We start from the raw sequence: 19,802 nt of genomic DNA, 5'->3' as shown, positions 1-19,802 counted from the left end.
GATAGACTTCAAGTACCCGTAAACATCCCGATGATTAGAGGCCCAAAACCATGGCCCAACCTGTAATGTGCAACATCTGGCATACACATCTCTGCGGGACTTGTTCCCAATGGCATATGGTACTTGTCCAAACCCTTTGCTATCACACTGTCTGCTGCCCTTCACCTGCTGCCGGCATTTTCCATGGTTCGACACACCTTGGGCGCACCAATGCTCTGAAATAGGGGACTCCGTCTCCCCCCCACTACCCAAACAAGTGAGGCTATAAGATCCCCTGCCGCTATGTCTCTCTTGGCTCTCGCTGCCCTGAGACAAGCGTCGATGCGCGCCGCTAGAAGAAGTGCATCGATGGTGCTCTGGCAAAGCAGGAGTGAAATGGAGTGGCGTGGGACCTTGCGATGCCTTGGGAGTGGGGTCTTGCGATGGAAGGAGAGTAGGATGCTAAGAAGGGGCCGTAGACTGAGGTTCTGTCGGTGCGAGGCTTTGGATGAAAGGATTCCCTCCCTGAATCTCCCATGGCGTGGACTACGGATAAAGATTGTAGGGTGCGGGTGCAAGATGATGCGGAGTGTACCTACCAAACAATACAAACATTAAACGGAGTACCAATCCCGTAAAAAGATCGCCCACTATAGGTCTTGATCTGCCACCGGTGGAGAAACCTGAGTAGAGTAGGTGTAGGATGGCCATGCCTGCAAATAACAAAGAGAAACCTATAACACTCATGGTCCCAAAAAACTAGCCACAAATAATCTTAATTTATTTGCTTGGTCTTACCACCTCAAGAGTCAGGTCCACTGGAGTCGATGTCCACCCTTGGTGGGAGCACACCTTGGATGTGAACCAACCAAAAGAAGAACCAGATGGCTGCTCCCCACTAGGTGGTATCTCGTCTGACATCTACATTACAGAGAGCAATATGAGATTTATCTTTCTCCCCCTACTCACTCATCTATTTATATGTACACAAGTATATATGCACACAAGCACGTACATACATATACATACTAGTAGACCTAAGCAAGGGCTAGTAGTGTCAAAGGTCAAGTGGTACCTCTTTAGATATCATCACAGTCTCAATCATGGTAAAACCAAAGGTACATTGCGGTAATCCATGCATGAGTGGATCAATGACCGCAATGCCACGATTAAAAAGGGACTATACCCAAGAGGAAACATCTAACCTTTGGGTGCTATGCTCCTGTACTTAGTGATGCTTATATACATGCATAAACAAATACATCTCTATGCACCCTCCTATAAACAAATATACATGCTATATACATGCATAAACAAATACATCTCTATGCACCCTCCTATAATTTAAGTATATACAATTATGTACTCTCCATAACTAAGTATAATTTAAGTATATATAATTACGTAAATGTAGCCATCGTTTTTGTTACCATATACTTGTGGTAGTGATGTGTGTGAACACACTAGGACCGCCGGGGCATTTTTTCCCTCTCTAAGAGGTTTTTTCCTCCGTGCATTGTATATACGCCGATCACTCTAGGGCTATCTATCTTTCCATTGCACACTAAGTAACACACTCTCTATTGTGTGCCTTGAGCTTCCTTCGTTTTCTCCAAGCTGTGTGTGTTTCTCTGCAACCCTAATTCCAACAATTGGTATCAGAGCACGTCACACCCTCCCGAGCTTAGTCGCCAGCTGCTCCAGCACATGCTTGCTCACTTTCTCCGATTTCGGTGAGCTTTGGTGAGCGTTCGCAGGTCGACAAATATTTAGGGTAAGCTCGAAGAGCTTGGTCTGCTCAGAATTTGGATTTGGGCTCATTTTGGCCTCCGTTTCCACTACAGGCAGTACTGCACAGGCTATTTCGTCATTTTGTGCAGAATTTCTGTCAGTGCCGTTCTCTGCATAACAGGTGCCTTATAGTCTTCTACGGTTTGTGCTATATAGCACAAGTTATTCCCGCTCCGTTTCTCCTATTTTCGGGCAGTTTTCACATCAGGTGCAACATTTACCATGGCTGACAACAACAACACAGATGTGTTCAAGATGTTTGCTGCTGAGGATAGGTTGGATGGGGACAACTACCCTATGTGGGATTATATGATGCAACATGTTCTTGTGTCAAAGGGTGTCTGGAACATTGTGCAGGGCATTGATGTACGTCCTGGTTCTGAGGATGTAGGCGATGTTGAGGATGTTGCAGGCCTTGCTGCAAGGATTGCAGCTGTTAGAGTTGTTTTGCCTACGGCAGAACAAGCTCGTTGGGATGTTAAGGATGCGCAGGCTCATGCATTGATTGCGTTGTCTGTGAAGCGCACCATTCTTCCTCACATCCGTTCAGCAAAATCTACAAAACAGGCTTGGGATATTTTAGCAGGTCTTTATGCAAGCCGCAATGAGGCTAAAATTGCTTTGCTGCGTAAAGAGCTGGAGTCGAAGATTATGCATGAGGAAGATGATATGGACACTTTCCTTGCTAGTGTCAAGGATATAAATGAGCAACTCATTTCTGCAGGTGAAGTCATTTCAGACAGTTCCCTAGTGCAGATTGTTCTTGATGCCTTACCAGATTCTTACCAGACTTTTGCTAGTACTTGGAGACTTATGACCCAAGGAAATCCAGAAGTTGTCAAGTTTGATGCATTATGCACATTGCTGTTGCAAGAGTCATTGTCCAAAAAAAACAGGACTAGACAGCGTGCAGTTGAACAGGCTTTTATTGCTTCTCAAAGAAAGGGTGGTAACAGCAATGCAGCCACTTCTTATGGCTCTGCTGCGAGTGGAAAAAATTATGTTCCTAATGCTTCTGCTGGCAGCAGTTCGTCTGGAAATTCTGGTGATAAGGGCAAAAAGAAGATGCGTTGCCATTACTGTAAAGCCAATGATCACTTGATCAAGTCGTGTCCTAAGTTGAAGGCCAAAGAGGCTAAGAAGAAAGAGGGTGGTTCCACTGCAAATTTTGGTTCCACTACAAATGCAGCCATTGTTGAGTCTTCTGTGAAAGGAGACTGTGTTGCTGATGCTGATGCAGAATGGGCTTTTAGCGCAGAGTGCACTTACAATCCTGCTGTCCATGATGCATGCTTGTCAGTTGCTGCAGATTCACATGTGTGGTATTTCGACAGTGCTACTACAAAGCACATTACCTCACATCGTGAATTGTTTACCTCTCTTGAGTCTGTCCCTCATGGGAATTCAGTCACTTGTGCCAACAACGCCTCTTATCCAGTTCAGGGAGTTGGAAAGATTGTGCTCACTGCTGCTAATGGCAATTCCTTTACACTTGTTGATGCACTTTATGTACCTGGGATCAAGAAGAATCTCTTGTCTGTATCCGCACTTGCTAGACTTGGACTTGTAGTCAAATTTGTGGATGACAGATGTACAGTTCATGATCTCAGTTTTCGTGATGAAATTGTTGCATCTGGCCTTTTGTGCCGTGGAATGTATAAGCTCACTTTGTATGACAAGTGTGGATAAAATTTTGCAAATGCTATTGCAGATTCAAGGGCTATTTCAGATGCAAAACTTTGGCATGCACGTTTTGGTCATCTGAATTTTGCCAGTTTGCTGCGTTTGCAGAAATCTGATATGGTTGCTTCTTTGCCACCTCTTGAAGCACCTGTCAAACATGTTTGTGAAGGCTGTATTTTGGGTAAGATGTAGCGTTCTAAATTTCCCAAGGATGGTTCAGTTCGGGCCACATGCAGGTTGCAACTTGTGCATAGTGATGTTTGTGGACCCATGCAAACTCCGTCCTTGGGCAATTACCTGTACTTCGTGACTTTCATTGATGATTACTCCAGGCATGCATGGGTATTTCCGCTTAAAGTGAAGTCCAAAGTCTTTATGTGCTTCAAACAATTTCTGGCTATGGCTGAAAATGTCTCGAAATGTACTATGGGCACCCTCTGTTCAGATCGAGGGGGGGAGTATATGTCTCATGAATTTAATGCATTTCTGGCTAGTCGTGGGATAAAACACCAATGTACAGTGCCTTATACGCCTCAGCAAAATGGTGTTGCTGAGAGGAAAAACATGTCATTGACGGAAATGGCACGATGTATGGACAAAAGTCAAGCTTTACCGCATTCTTTTTGGCTTGAGGCCATCATGTGTGCCACTTATGTACTAAACACGTGTCCTACGAAAGCTTTGCAGTCTATTACTCCATATGAAGCATGGCATGATAGAAAGCCTTCTATTGAGCACATGCGTGTTTTTGGCTGTTTGGCATATGATTTGGTGCCACAAGTGCAGCGCAGAAAATTGGATGATAAGGCTGTCAAATGTATTTTTGTTGGTTATAGTGCTGAAAGCAAAGGTTAGATGTTGTATCATCCGCAAACAAAACGTATTCTGGTTTCTCGGGATGTAGTGTTTGTGGAAGATTCTGTTCAGCCCTTGCTGTCATGTACTAGAGACAGTAATGTAACCTCACAGGACATTTATGACACTTTGTTGCCTCTTTTCAGTGGTGGAAATACGAATGTAAGTTCCAATGAGGCAAATGTACAGCCTATGGGGGTTTCTGAAAATGTTTTAGATCAGCCTATTACTGATGTAGATGTACATGATGTACTTGATGAGGAAAGGGCTGAAAATGAGGAGCAGGCTAGAGGTATGCCAAAATGGCTGGTGCACACTCTGCGTGACAGTAAATTGGATGCACCTTTGTCTAGTCGTACTCGTTCAGGCTCTCGCCATGCATCTTATGCATCAGATTGTTATGCTTTGGCTGTGTCTAGTTTACATGATGTTGAGGAGCCTCTGTCTTTTGATGAAGCACAGAATTCAGAAAATTGGATGGCTGCCATGCAATCAGAATATGATGCACTTATAGAGAATGACACATGGACTTTATGTGATTTGCCTCCTCGCAAAAAGGCCATTGGTACGAAGTGGGTTTACAAGTTGAAACGCAAGCCGGATGGTGAGATCGATCGCAATAAGGCTCGACTTGTTGCAAAGGGTTATGCACAGCAAAAAGGCATAGATTATGCAGAGACTTTTGCTCCCACTTGTCGTATGACTACTGTGCGTTTTCTATGTGCATTGGCAGCTCATTTTGGTTGGGATGTACATCAATCAGACATTGTTACTGCTTTCTTGAATGGTGACATATTTGAGGAAGTTTATGTAACGCAGCCTCGCGGTTTTGTCATAAAAGGACAAGAGGACAAAGTGTGCAAATGTAACAAGGCTTTGTATGGGTTGAAGCAATCTCCTCGTGCGTGGTATGAGAAATCTGACACTCATTTGGTCAAACAAAGCTTTCGTAACAGTCCAACAGAAAGCACATTGTATGTAAAGCGTGAGGGTGATGTATTTCTCATCGTGGTTCTTTATGTTGATGATTTGCTGATCACTGGACCAAATGAGAGACATATTGTTGAATTTAAGGCTGATTTGAATGCTACTTTCAAGATGAAAGATTTGGTGCTGTTGCATCATTACTTGGGTTTACACGTTGAAACGCAAGCCGAATGGTGAGATCGATCGCCATAAGGCTCGACTTGTTGCAAAGGGTTATGCACAACCAAAAGGCATAGATTATGAAGAGACTTTTGCTCCCACTTGTCGTATGACTACTGTGCGTTTTCTATGTGCATTGGCAGCTCATTTTGGTTGGGATGTATATCAATCCGGTGACATATTTAAGGAAGTTTATGTAACGCAGCCTCACGGTTTTGTCATAAAAGGACAAGAGGACAAAGTGTGCAAATGTAAGAAGGCTTTGTATGGGTTGAAGCAATCTCCTCGTGCTTGGTATGAGAAAGCTGACACTCATTTGGTTAAATGAGGCTTTCCTAACAGTCCAACAGAAAGCACACTATATGTAAAGCGTGAGGGTGATGTACTTCTCATTGTGGTTCTTTATGTTGATGATTTGCTGATCACTGGACCAAATGAGAGACATATTGCTGAATTTAAGGCTGATTTGAATGCTACTTTCAAGATGAAAGATTTGGGGTTGTTGCATCATTACTTGGGTATATAGTTTAAGCAGTGTGATGGTGGTATTGCCTTGTGTCAAAAAAGTTACATAGAGACATTGCTATGTAAGTTTGGACTTGAGGATTGCAAAACTATTGCCACTCCCATGGAAACAGGTTTGAAGTTGAGTCTACATGATGCTGGTGATCCTGCTGATGTCACTCTTTACCAAACTGTTGTTGGCTGCCTCATTTATGTATGCAACACGAGGCCAGATATTCAGTTTGCAGTCTCACAGGTCAGCAGATTTATGCATAGCCCAGGGTCTAAGCATTGGTAGGCTGACAAGAGGATTTTCCGCTACCTTAGTGGCACTTTACATCTTGGCTTGTTTTATCCCAAGGGGGGATCATTGCCGCCAGACTTACATGATTTTTCGGACTCAGATTGGGCTGGTTGTTTTGACACGCTAGTGTCCACAAGTGGTTTTTGTTTCATGCTTGGCAATTCATGTATATCATGGTTGAGCAAGAAGCAACCTACTATGGACACTTCTAGTTGTGAGGCTAAGTACAGGGTAGTCTTCACAGCTACGGTTGAGTGTGTATGGCTCAGACGCCTTATGGCTGATTTGGGTGTTGGGCAAGACACTGCCAACACTATCTACACTGACAGTCAGAGCGCATTGGCAGTTGCGAGGAACCCAGTTTTTCATGCTCGCACAAAGCACATTGAGGTGCATTACCACTATGTCAGGGAGAGGCTCTCAGCAGGAGAGATCAGCTTGGCTTATGTGCCAACACAGGACAACCTTGCAAATCTTTTCACAAAGGCATTGTCTCGTGAGAAGCTTGAAGCTTTCCGCAAAGCTTTGGGCTTACTCCCCTTTGTGGACTGATCCTGTCCTCAGGGCATGGCACTTCCCTTTACTCATGTGCCAGCTCTCGTTCACCGCATCACTCCAGGGGGGATTTGTTACCATATACTTGTGGTAGTGATGTGTGTGAACACACTAGGACCGCCGGGGCATTTTTTCCCTCTTTAGGAGGTTTTTTCCCCCGTGCATTGTATATACGCCCATCACTCTAGGGCTATCTATCTTTCCATTGCACACTAAGTAACACACTCTCTATTGTGTGCCTTGAGCTTCCTTCGTCTTCTCCAAGCTATGTGTGTTTCTTTGCAACCCTAATTCCAACAGTTTTGAGTAGAGATAAAGAGCTATGGTTGTAAATGTAGCCATCATTTTGTCTTGTGCACAGTGCAAGAGTGCTTTTGCCTTTGTAGAGTGCTTTGAAGAAGAGCTTCTTTATTGTGCTTCTTGCGCAACATCTCTTCACATCAGCTCCTTGTTCGAGGGATTACTGTGCACATTACATGCACGTCTTCATTTTGAGGTATTGTTCCGTTCAAAGCTTTCCAGCCTAATGCCGCATCCGTGGAGAGAAAGAGAGGGAGAAAGAGAGAGATAGACAGAAAGATAGAGAAGGTAGAGAGAAGAGCGTAGAAAGTCATTTCTGAACTCCATCTTGGGGACGTAAAAAATATCTTTTTCAAAGCACTCTACAAAATCCTCTCCACTCTCTCATGATGCACCCCACAAAACAGTGGCTTTGTTTACAATCATTGCTCTTTACTTACTAGCAAGCTCACATGCGCAAACGGATCTCTCTCTCTCTCTCTCTCTCTCTCTCTCTCTCTCTCTCTCTCTATATATATATATATATATATATATATATATATATATATATATATATATATATTGCTCTCCCTCTCTTTCCCTATCTCATTCTATCTCCCTCTCATTCTCTATTCTCCCCCTCCCCCCCCCCCCCCCCCCCCCCCCCCTCTCTCTCTCTCCCTCTCCCCCTCTCTCTCACTCTCTCTCTATTCTCTCCATCTTTCCTCTATCTCTACTCTCTTTCTCTCTCCCTCTCTTTCACTCCCTCTTCTCTCTATCTCTACTCTCTTTCTCTCTCCCTATCTCTCCCTCGTGGTAAGCCCCCTTTAAAGACTCTTCACAAACAACCCAAAAATGTGTGTGTGTGTGTGTGTGTGTGTGTGTGTGTGTGTGTGAGTGAGTGAGAGAGAGAGAGAGAGAGAGAGAGAGGGAGAGAGAGAGAGAGAGAGAGAGAGAGAGAGACTCTTCACAAACAACCCAAAAATGTGTGTGTGTGTGTGTGTGTGAGTGAGAGAGTGAGAGTGAGAGAGAGAGAGAGAGAGAGAGAGAGAGAGAGAGAGAGAGAGAGAGAGGGAGAGGGAGAGAGAGAGAGACTCTTCACAAACAACCCAAAAATGTGTGTGTGTGTGTGTGTGTGTGAGTGAGAGAGAGAGAGAGAGAGAGAGAGAGAGAGAGGGAAAAGATGGACAAGGAAGAGAGAGGTAGAGGGTGTGAGAGGTAGAGTAGAGAGGGTTGGGCAAGGTGTATGTGCGATGGTGGAGAAGAAGAGGACCGAGTGTGCTGCAAATACGCGGCATACTCTACCCTTATTTCTTTTTTAGGCGTCAGTGATTATCGTGGATATTATCGCGTCCATTATCGCGCCTGTTATCGGGTAACGTCATTTCAAAGGGATACAAACGTATCCAAGGTAGCGGAGGGGAGTACAAACCACCCCCCTCTACCCTTAGATAAACATAATGTCATACATAGCCTTTTGAAAATTTTTATGATTCTTTTCTTTTGTTTAATTTTTCTTATTGAATATTTTATACTAACATGTACTTAAATAATTAGCATATGTTTATTTGTAGCACATTTAGACAGTGTTATTTATATGAATTCCAAAATCCTTTTGTACCATTTGCGATTAAAAATTAAGCCATTTAGTATAAGTATTGATTGCACTTTATTAAAAAATTTGAAGCACTCGTTGCACTTTATTCTCTTTGTATTTTAGTCTCGCATTCAAGACATGTTCAAAAGCAGGTCTACTGTGGAGCTTCTCACGTGGTACGCCAACCACGACTCAAGTGATGGAATGATGCATGTCTCTGTCGATTCACCTGCATGGGGGCACATCGAAACTCAATGGGTAGAGTTTGGGTTGGAGACTTGACACTTGAGTCTTGGGTTAGCAAGTGATGGTGTCAAGGACCCTTTGGCACTAAGTCTACTTCGTGGAGCACTTGGCCTGTGGTGATCGTCAACTACAATATTCCACCATGGGAGACAACCAAGAAGGTCAATAGACTTCTTTCCTTGCTTGTGTCAGAGAAGTACAAAGTGTCGAATATTGATGTCTACCTTGAGTCCCTCGTCAAGGAGTTTGAGAAGTTATGGAGTGGCATCCCTATTGTAGATATCTCACTTGCAAAGGGGAGAGAGAAGCCATTGTGACGGAAATCCTTATATGGACTATGGACGACTATCCTGGGCTTGGAGAGATTTGTGGTATCTACCTTTCCCTTCTCTCTCTATTTCTCTCCCTTTAGTTTGAAGCTTATCTCTAATGATATGATGTTTATGCAGGGTTGTCCACATTGGGCCACAATGCATGTCCTACTTACGGGCCATCATTGGTGATAGAGAGGCCGGATGCCTTGTGCAAGGTAATCTATCCAAACAACCATTGTTTCTTAACCCAAGGTCATAGCAAGCACAAGGCTCCAACAAATGGGAAGACGCCTATAAAGCTCACGATGGAAAATTGGGCAACTATTTGGGAAGAGCACTACAACAACAATCCGGCTCCGAGTACTCCACCAAAAAGTTTGTCAAGGTATTCTATATTTTGAAGGCTTCCATATTAGGAGGATGTAAAAATAAAACACCTCTTGGATGCCATGCACATATTTTGAAGGCTTCCATATTAGGACTTAAAAATACAACACCTCTTGGATGCCATGGATATATTCAAGAATGTAGCCCATACTTTGTGGGACCACATTATTGGCAAGAAGAACTCATTGGGGACGAGGGAAAATTTGAGGGTCTTGAAACGTATCCCTGCCTCTACTACTCCATGCCATGTCCCAAATGGAAAGATTGTGCTTATTAAAGCACCATGGATGCTAGCCAAAGAAGAATTGAACCAAGTGAAGGATACCATTGCATCTATTCGCACACCAATAGGATAAATGAGGTTGCTAAAGGGAGCTTTCACAAAAGCGAAGAAAGGTGGAAGTGTTCAATTTTTATGGGTTGAAGTCCCATGATTGACACAATATGCTTCAAGTAATGTCGCTTTCTCTATTCTCTCTATTTTTTTTTTAGGACACATGTGATTTGTGTGTATGACTTTCTCTCACTTTCCCTTCCTTTAATTTACATTGTAATTCATTCTGCCAGTGAGTATGTGCATATGCCGGGACAAAAAATTCAAGGATACTATTTTTAAACTTGGAGAGCTAGTAAGGTACACCACAAGACTCCATTCAACTACACCTTTTTATGTACACAATAACCTCAACTAGCACTTAGTGTATTCTTGTGTGTTTTCTTGCAGATTTATGAGCTCCAAGGAAATTGAAATAGATGTTATCCCTGTTACTCGAACACTTACATCAAAAATTGTGTGTGCCATTGAGGATGCATTTCCTCGATTGGTTCTTCTTAGTCAAATCCACCTCTTGGTTCACGTGGTTGAGGAGATTTCTATATGTGGAGTAGTGCACGTATGATGGATCTTCTTTTTAGAGAGATTTTTAAAGCCTCTCAAAAAATTTGTTCGGCTACCGTCTCAACCAGAGGCATGTAGTGGCTGAAGGGTGGATCATGCAAGAGGCATTTTTTAACATCTCAGAGTATTTGGCATAAGTTGATCCTTCAATGCCTCACATGTGGTCACATGAGGAGGATGCAAGGATGATTTTACACTTGCCAAGTGGAAAGGGAAAATTATTTAACATGAATATGAATCTATCCCGAGTGGTCAATAACTTTTGTATTCTCAATGCAAAGGTTATGACCAAGTGGGTAGACTTGTGGACAATGGAAAAGGCAAGGCATTTGCAAGAGAGAGAAGCATGGAAACAAGTACATGGAGGAAGGAGGACACCCCCAGTGCCTAGATACCTTGTATGTTTCCCAGATCTCATTAGTGCGGAGTGGATTCATGAGATAATGACCGAAGCAAAAGCACGCGGAGAATACATCATCAACAAAGAATGGGAGTATGCACAATGCTGCATACCAAAGGTAGAGTACTCATATACCTAAACCAAATTGTATAGTTTTTTCTTGATTTTATCTTTGTAATTGATAAAAGATATTTTCCTATTTTGTAGTGCCTTTCCTTCAACTCTATGTGGTCAAAGGGTTGTCACTTTTGTACGTGCCACATTGACGAGCGTAGAACCACCATGGACGGTGGCATCATGGGCAACTTTGACACACATGGTGATGAAGCCGTGTACTGTGGAACTATTGAAAGGATACCAAAGCTTAATTTTAGAACCTTTCATACCTTCATCTTCGAGTGAAAATGGTTTGCAAATGTGTCTAGATGGCATGAGAATGGCTTTTACATGGTGTATTCTAGTGTGCATCACACAAGGAGGTATGACAATTTAGATTTTCCATGCAATTGTGAGCAGGTGAGTGACTACCTGTTTTATTCTTATTTGCTTGTAACATTAATTATAACAATGTTACTCACTTTGATATTCTCTTCTATAGGTCATATATATCCCAGTAATCCATCTACCAAAACTTTAGTTAGTAATTCTCATAACACCTTGGGGACGAACCATTTTTTCCATTGATGAAGTGGAGACCATGTTTGACCCTCTTCCACCTCCTGCTTTGAGGGAGATCGATGATTCAAGTTTAGCGAGGATGATTGTCATGATGATGATGATGATGTTGAGATGGAGGATGACGAATTCTAAGATGATGAAGCCAATGCATCCACAAACAAAAATTCTATTTCTCTCTTTGTTGATTTAGGAGCCATGGACTTAGAATTGGATGATGCTTCTTGTAGGGATCTTTTGGAAGACGATTCATAAACATTTTGTATACTTTAAGTTATTAAATTTTTTGGTCGTGTCGTATTGTTCCATGTTTTCATATCTTTTTTTTTAATTTAAAAATTTCATATAATGTTCTTTAATTTTTATTAAGGGGAGAGGGAAACACCAAAACTTAAGGGGGAGGGAATGTTTAAGCCAAAATTTGGATGTTTAGGTGCTAAATTGCGCTTTGGAATAAACGCGGTAATTCTCGCGACAATAACAAAGGTATTATCAGGGTAATAAGCGTGAAAATAAACGCGATAATATTTCAAATAAAAAATCCCCCCCCCCCCCTTTCTCTTTCCTCTCCAGTTGATTTTGGACCTTCTCTCTACAAAACGTGGTAAAAGACCGCGGTAAATAATTAGAGATTTTCATAGTGTTAGTCCTGCTTCATCCACAAAAATTTTGCTAAAATTAGCTCCATGGCTCTGATACCACTGATGAGAGACCACAGGGTGTCTGAATGCCCTCTTTCCACCTAGCGTTTTCCCTTTATAGGCACCCTCAAGCTATGTTCAGACGGGCCCATGGCCTCTTGTCCTTGGCATGAGACACAGACACATAAGCGATCATGATAATATAAGTTATCGTTATACAAATGACATTTTTCTTCATATATCTCTCTCACATGAGAATTCAAAAAAGAGATAATGTTAGAGTATAAAGATCTTTATTCATTTTACTTCGAACTTGATTAATCAAATCATTATTGCATACAACAGGAAGCAGATTATACTTAAGTCTTCGATCCAAGACATCAACGACCTTGTTCTCTTCTCGGGGAGTCGACTATGTAAAAATTGCATATATCATGTGTGGACAAGAGGTATTTAGATAATCCCTTACTTGTATATTTGCAAGTATTATATGTATCTCTTATGTATGCATTTTTAAAAAAAAAAACTAGCCCTTATGTACGAAAATTTTCACTTTCTTGATTAAAAAACCATTTATGTAAGTATTTTAAATATAACTAATTGTAAATCCCTTATTTTGCTTGCACGTGCTATTTTACATATTTCCTAGTGGACGCCCCGGGTTTCTCTTTTTCAACCAAATATTGAAGATCAAAATCATACTCACACAATACTTGAAGCCATCGCTTCTACCTATTGTTGTATAATGACTGAGTAAAAATATATTTTAAACTTCAATAATCACTCCTCAATTCAAATTACACACCAAGCAACAAATGATGTCAATGTTTCATAGCGTGAACAACAACTTCTAATTCCAAGTCAGGCACAAAATAATTTTGTTCATGAACAACTCCTAATTCCAAATCATGCACATGATAATTTCGTTCATGAATAACTTCTAATTTCAAATCATGTACATGTAATTTAGTTTACGTGTTCTCAACATCCTAAATTCATATGCAACAACTCTTACCTCCTACCATAAACACATTCCATTTGTTTCCCACTTGCATCACATGTTACTACAAAAGATTTCCTTGAATCTGAATTTTTCAACCCTTTTTCTTTAAGTGTTTCAAATGCATCTTGATATGCTTCAGACCATTCAAAACTCTTGTTTCCTTTATTAGTTCATTTAGAGGATTCAAAAAATTCTTAATATGTGCTCGCTCATATTGTGCCAATCCTTTGAAACTCCTCACATCTCTCAGAGTTTTTGGTATCAATCAATCTATGATTGCCTTGACCTTATCGAGATCAATATGAATGCCCTCTTTAAAGATTACCATCACAAATATACAATTTCTTCATTAGCAAAGAAGCACTTACTAAATTTTGCATACAATTGGTATCACGCAATACTTCAAGAGTTTTCCTTAAATGCAACTTATGATCCTTTTCATTCTTAGAACAAACAAAAATATCATCCAAAAACACTAAAATAAGGTCATCAAAATAACATTGAAATATATTGTTCATTAAATACATGAATGTTGCGGGTACATTAATCAAATCAAGATCCAAAACTATAAATTCAAAGTGACATATCGTGTACAAAAAGCAGTTTTGAAAATATCTCCTTCCTTAATTCTAATTTGGTGGCATCCAAATTGTAGATCGAACTTTGAAAATACTTATGCACCATTAAGTTGACTTAAGAACTCATTGATGTGCGAGAGGAGATATTTACTTTTAATGGTTTATTTATTAAGAACTCTTGTAATCAATAAACAACCTACATGTCCCATCGTTCTTCCTTTGAAAAAGAACAAGACTGCCAGAAAGAGATACACTAGGTCTAATTAACTCTTTCTTTAACAAGTCGTCGAGTTGGAGTTTTAGTTCCTTAAGTTCATCTATGTTGAATCTTTATGGAGCTCATGAGTAGGGTTTAGTTCCTAAATATAGATCTATCCCATGGTTTAGTGGTCTAAGGAAAGACATATGTGACAGGTTAAACTTTTAATTCATTCACAAAAATTATAAATGTATCACACCCCTGTCTAAGTCTCCCTATCAGCTTCATAGATGAAATTAGAATAAATTTGGAATCCTTTTCTTCCCCATGAATAGTTGGTTACCCACAACCCTTGAAGAGTGTGACGAGGCGAACAAATTCATGTGAGACGAGCTTGGACAAACTCGGAGCCGATTGGGAGCTACGGGCCGTTGAAAATTTAGCCAAAAATTTAGGACATTTTTCTTTCGTCATTATTTCTATTGTGCGTACTCTGTAAATTTACTGCTTGTTAATCTATTTTGCTCTCCTATGTTGCATCACACGTTACCACAAAAGGTTTCCCTAATTCAAAATTTTCCAAAATACAATTTTCAAATATCTTCTCTTTAAGTGTTTCAAATGTAGCTTGACATGCTTCAGACCACACAAAAGTCTTAGTTTTCTTAAATAGTTCAATTAGAGGATTGCTTGTTTGAATACGAATGGATTCTATGTTGTTTAGAATCCAAGCCCATTTATATCGAGTAGTTATTAAGTAGCTTGGTGCGTAGAAATTGTTTTTCTCTACAACCACTTTGGCCAAGAGCCTCCTTAATTGTATTTAGAGAAGAGGTAGGCACGCCTATCATACATGAGGGTGGTTGAGGGCATCTAAAGATCCAATCAGACGCTAACATAATGCGATTGCTCAAGGCATGACATATTCGTCCGTCTTTTGCTTATAGGATGAATAGATATTGGAACAATGTCCGAGTCTCAAACTTAGAGCATCTTTTGCTTATCGGATAAGAATAGACATTGGAACAATGTCTACCAAGTGGGTTTAAGTATGTGTTCTTCAAGGGTTGGTATCTGCATGCACTAAAAATTCCATTACGCAGGGAAGCACCCTCATGCTTTGAGGGCGCAAACAAAATGACGATTTTCTCCAAATGCTCTACCGCTGGACACAAAAAAGAATGCTCTAATGAAATAAGAGCAATGAAGTATTGTTCTTCACCACCCATTTTTCCCATGAAAAACACTCCTTATAAGAATGCATCTTATTGGAAATATCTAAATCTAAAGGCATGTAGAGTTGTCCAATATTGGAAAACACAAAGATTGTTAAGAGACCTCTCCCATTATATCTGCAAAAGGTTTGGGACATCCAATTACATAAACAATGCCTTCTTTGCACTTGAATATGATACGAACTTGCATCATACCTGCTAAATTGTCCAAGATGACCGTCATGTTCTTTTCTGTCGATGATTATAAACATACACACCTGTACTATTTTAGACTAATCTTCAGAAAACTAACAATCCAATACGGTAGACTTCATTGTAAGGATATGCAAGTTGGTGAAACAGCAAAAGTTTGGACAAAAACATGTTGCAAATTAGAAATAAACATGTGATCATGCAGCCTTCAGCAAGGACAAGGATTTACAAAAAGCGAAAGCAGAAGATTCATAACTACAAGCCTGTACCTTGAGAAATGCTCATGGAGATGGGCATTAACAAAGAAAACAATACCAGCTGCATAAGATTTGTAATCGAGGATTGGTTTTCAGGGTGTAGCATATAACTTCAAGCTTGTATCTTAGACAAATGTTCATGGCCACCACATCATAGCTCAACATAAGCGAAGTACTCGCACGTTTTATGCAAAATGCATCTAATCTTGTTTATTAACGCACTGCACAATAGCAGTAGCACAATGGTCCATGAGTCTTCGCTTTGAAATTTTTTAATTTGCCTCTATTGGTATGGAAAGACATATATAACCAGAACTTCACACAGATTCTTGGGAACCTGTAGTCACTAGTGGCAGTGATACTACCACAGTTAGCTGGTTGATCTAGTACTGGTGGTGGAATTGGGAGATTCTGCAAACAACCAGACAAAGAAGCATCTGAAGTTTCTGAGCTCCGTAGCCACCAATTCTCTTCTTGCCAAGTGCCCAAGTTACTATCGTAGCTAGATACAATGCTCACTTGTTTGATCCTGCTTTGGCAACACAATCTTACTTCTCTCCTGGTAGATGAAGGAAGCACAGATGTTAGACGTCGTTCTGTTACACTAGCAATGGGTGACCATCTGTCCGGCAATGGGTAACCTCTGCTTTCTGTAACAATTCAGAACCTCCTTCATAGTCTTTCAAGACCACTGAACATGAATGCATGCCACAAATGAAGACATTGGAGTTGTCCTGCAAGCTCTCTTGTGCCAACGTCCGGTGGCCCTCTCTTGCCTGTGGTAAAGTCCATGCCCCCAAGTACTAGGACCAAGCAACCAAGCCCCACATATCGATGTTCAATTTGGAGATCTGTTGTCCCTCCTGCTCTGACAACCTTCTGATGAGGAGGCAGGCGTGGCATTGCTTATGACACAGATCATCCCAAGACAATGAAGAGCAGAAGGTTGGTACTCAGAAGGTCATACCGACAGGAAAAGGGCAGTGTGGTTCAAGCTTTGTAAGAACCGCATGGAGAGGAAGGCAGCATCAAAAAGGAGGAGGTGCTAATAGTGCCTATGGACGGCACGATGTAAAGAACCTGGAACCAGCTGGAGGCATCACATGGCGAGATCATTTTTGGGACCTCTACTTGATCGTCATCCATGGCTGCTGCTGCTTCCATCGTCTGATGGGCAGGGAACGGGCAAATCCAAGGCAAGGTATGGCAAGATCCACTGACAACAATTTATCATTTATAGCTGCTCCATCATCAACTCATCACCAACAACACAATACAGGCATCTGTTTGTGCAATGTAAAACCCAGATTTTCATGCGGGCAAGGCAGTCCTTAATTGTTCTTTTTGAGAAAAGATAGAATCAAGGAACTGAAGACTCAAAATGAATATATGTTCAGCCCAGACAAACCGAGTCTAGAGCCCATTTTCTTCAACCTCCAAATTCTGACAGGATAGCAAGTGAGCAACTTGCACTAAAGCACTTGTATAGCACTTGGAGAAGGACCAATCTTCTCCGGAAAACTCCTTCCCACAGTGCAAAGAGAATGAGGAATCCATGTATTCGACACAGGAATCTTTTCTAGCTTTTCTTTGCACTCTGCGACTCCAGAATGGAAATCAAACTCCCCAGCACTACTATCTGCCTCAATACCCTTGACCCCGACCTTAGCTTGGCCAGCTCCTCAATCCGCCTCCTCTCTGCTCTGGATCCAATAACTTGTCCCAGAATTGAAGCTGCCAATGTGTAAGCCATAGCATATTTTGGCATATGTACAGCTTTGCGCAACATCGCAATAAATGGCACCGATACATGGACAGCAGTAAACCAAGCTGGGGAAAACTTCTCAGTACGCTCTCTCCATATTCCCAAAGGCACGTTCAGGGTCAGACCTAGCATTCCAACAGCTAGCACTCGAGTGGGCAAAGGTTGTGGTTTTAAGGCCTTCACAGCTGCTGTTCGAGCAAGAGCTGCACGAGCAGCAACAATGGCAGGAGGGCACCGCAGCTTTATACCAGGATTTGGCTGTAGAACCTTAGCAACCAGCGGAAGTACACAACTAGCAGCTCTGAAAGATTTGGCAATCGGGCAATTTCCTGTCTGCAGCCAGTCATTACTCCAAGCTTCATGTTCCAAAGAAGAGGACGGTTTCTTCTCCTCGTTCTGTTTCTCCTTCTTCTGAGGCGTATTATTCTTCTTTGTCTGCTTTCTCTTCGACATAAAAGCATCAAAGCCCAAAGGTCCGGATGCCCCTAGTGCTGATATGCTGATGGCAGCTGCAGAAGCTGCTAAAGGATGGAATTTCAAGCTAGAGGCTTCTTCCTCGACATACTTACCTCCAAATTGAGAGTGCTGAGACAAGGGAACCACCCCATTCTGGCCATGAAATAGCTTGAAAGCCAGAGACTCAAAACTTGGTCCGTCCTCCTCAAAAACGGGACCATGATTGCCTCTTACCAGTGCAGGAAATCTCGAGGGAGACGAGACGGAGAAATTGGTGGAGAGGCCAATGTTTCTGAGAAAAGGACACATCTGAATACCTTTGAAAACCATGAGATCGAAAGGAATGCCTTCGCTATGACGATCGCCTGCGCAGAAGAACTCCATAACCTGCGAGGCAGTCCGAGTCCTTGGCTTAGGGTGGCTTCACAAACGTCCGCGGACATGCTTTCCACGGACATTTCTTGTCCAGTTACGAAAGGGACTTTTTAAAGGGTTGGCCATTGGGCCGCTGCACACAATGTCCGCGGACAAAATTTATGTGCTCATTGCTTATTGGCTGGAAATCGAGCAGCATCAGCTTTTTGGTGGTTGTCCGGAGCTTCGCATCTTGGGCGAGGGGGGATTGCAGCCCCAAAATCCAAGTCGTTTGAGCACCAGTCAGCGCCACTTCACGGCCAAGCTGTGTGTGTGTGTAGTCGTTGTTTTAGTTGTCTGCTCATGTGGTGGTTGATCATTCGCAAGCACAGCACAGCTTCACGACATCCGCGGTTGTTTGTGAAGCCACCCTTAGTCCTCGAAACTATTTGACACCCCCATTGTTAGGTGGGATCAACTGTCCACGATCTTCGAACATCTTGACCGTCAATTTATTATTAGGAATAAAAAGATTCCAACCGGATGAGCCTCACGACTTGAACCCACCTCCTACCACACCAGAGACCAAGGCTCTTCCACTAATCTATCACACGTTACTTGAAATGGAGGTGAGAACGTTCGGTCATATAGCACAAATGACGGGGTGAGGATCACATGGTGTTCACTCGAAGATCACTTTGGGATGCTCGAGGTCACACCATGATCACTTTGAAATAGGTGGGTTCACAAGGTGATCACATTTTGATTGGGATTCACACGGGGATCACTTGATGTTCACATCAAGTTTACATGGAGTTCACTTTAATTGTGATCACATAGTGATCACTTGGGGATTAATCCGCCATCAGGCGATGCAAAACCGATCCCGCCGTCCCCAATCAATAGGGACCGTAGATCCCACCTGAGAGAGGGGGTGTCAAATAATTACGAGGCCTAGCGCTTGAGTTGGTGACTAGGTCCTAGCGTCTGAAAGCCCTCTCCCATAATTTCCACAACCCCCAATTGCAACCCTTGGACTCACAAGATGAGAAAGTATCCGCAACCTGAGTGGTAATGATGAACCGTACATGGGGTTAGGAGGATGAGCAAGAGGGCGAATGTGGAAAGCCACATGTTATAACGTGGAGAGAGAGAGAGAGAGAGAGATGTGTGCTCCTCGCTCTCCTTCACTCCCAGCGGGCTCAACAGGTCCACGGGTCGAGTCCACGTCTCTGTAAAACAGAGCGACAAGTCGGTGTGTCGGTTTCAAAGTCACCAGAGAGATGTACACAAGGGTGTCGGAGCTCAAATAGGGAGAGAGTTCAGGAAGCAGGTGTGAGAAGAGACATTGAGATCCAAAGAGAGAGAAACGTGGATAGCGCACACAGACTTCTGCAGCTACCATCAGCGTATCAGTACTAGGGGCCACCAAGTACCAATTATTGAAGACCCTCCCGATCTTGAAGACCAAGAAGAGGTGCTACAACCCGAAGCTATCCTTCGGCATGA

The 19,802-nt window shown here is 42.2% G+C and overlaps 1 pseudogene; it reads right to left on the bottom strand.

Moving 5' to 3' along the window:
- Positions 1–15,522: 15,522 nt before the first annotated feature.
- On the bottom strand, positions 15,523–18,379 carry LOC147450811 (uncharacterized; annotated as a pseudogene).
- Between the last annotated feature and the right edge of the window lie 1,423 nt (positions 18,380–19,802).

This window comes from Adiantum capillus-veneris, chromosome 9, assembly GCF_014529385.1.
Source record: "Adiantum capillus-veneris isolate H3 chromosome 9, ASM1452938v2, whole genome shotgun sequence".
NCBI lineage: Eukaryota > Viridiplantae > Streptophyta > Polypodiopsida > Polypodiales > Pteridaceae > Adiantum > Adiantum capillus-veneris.
This window is presented reverse-complemented; position numbering and strand designations above follow the sequence as displayed.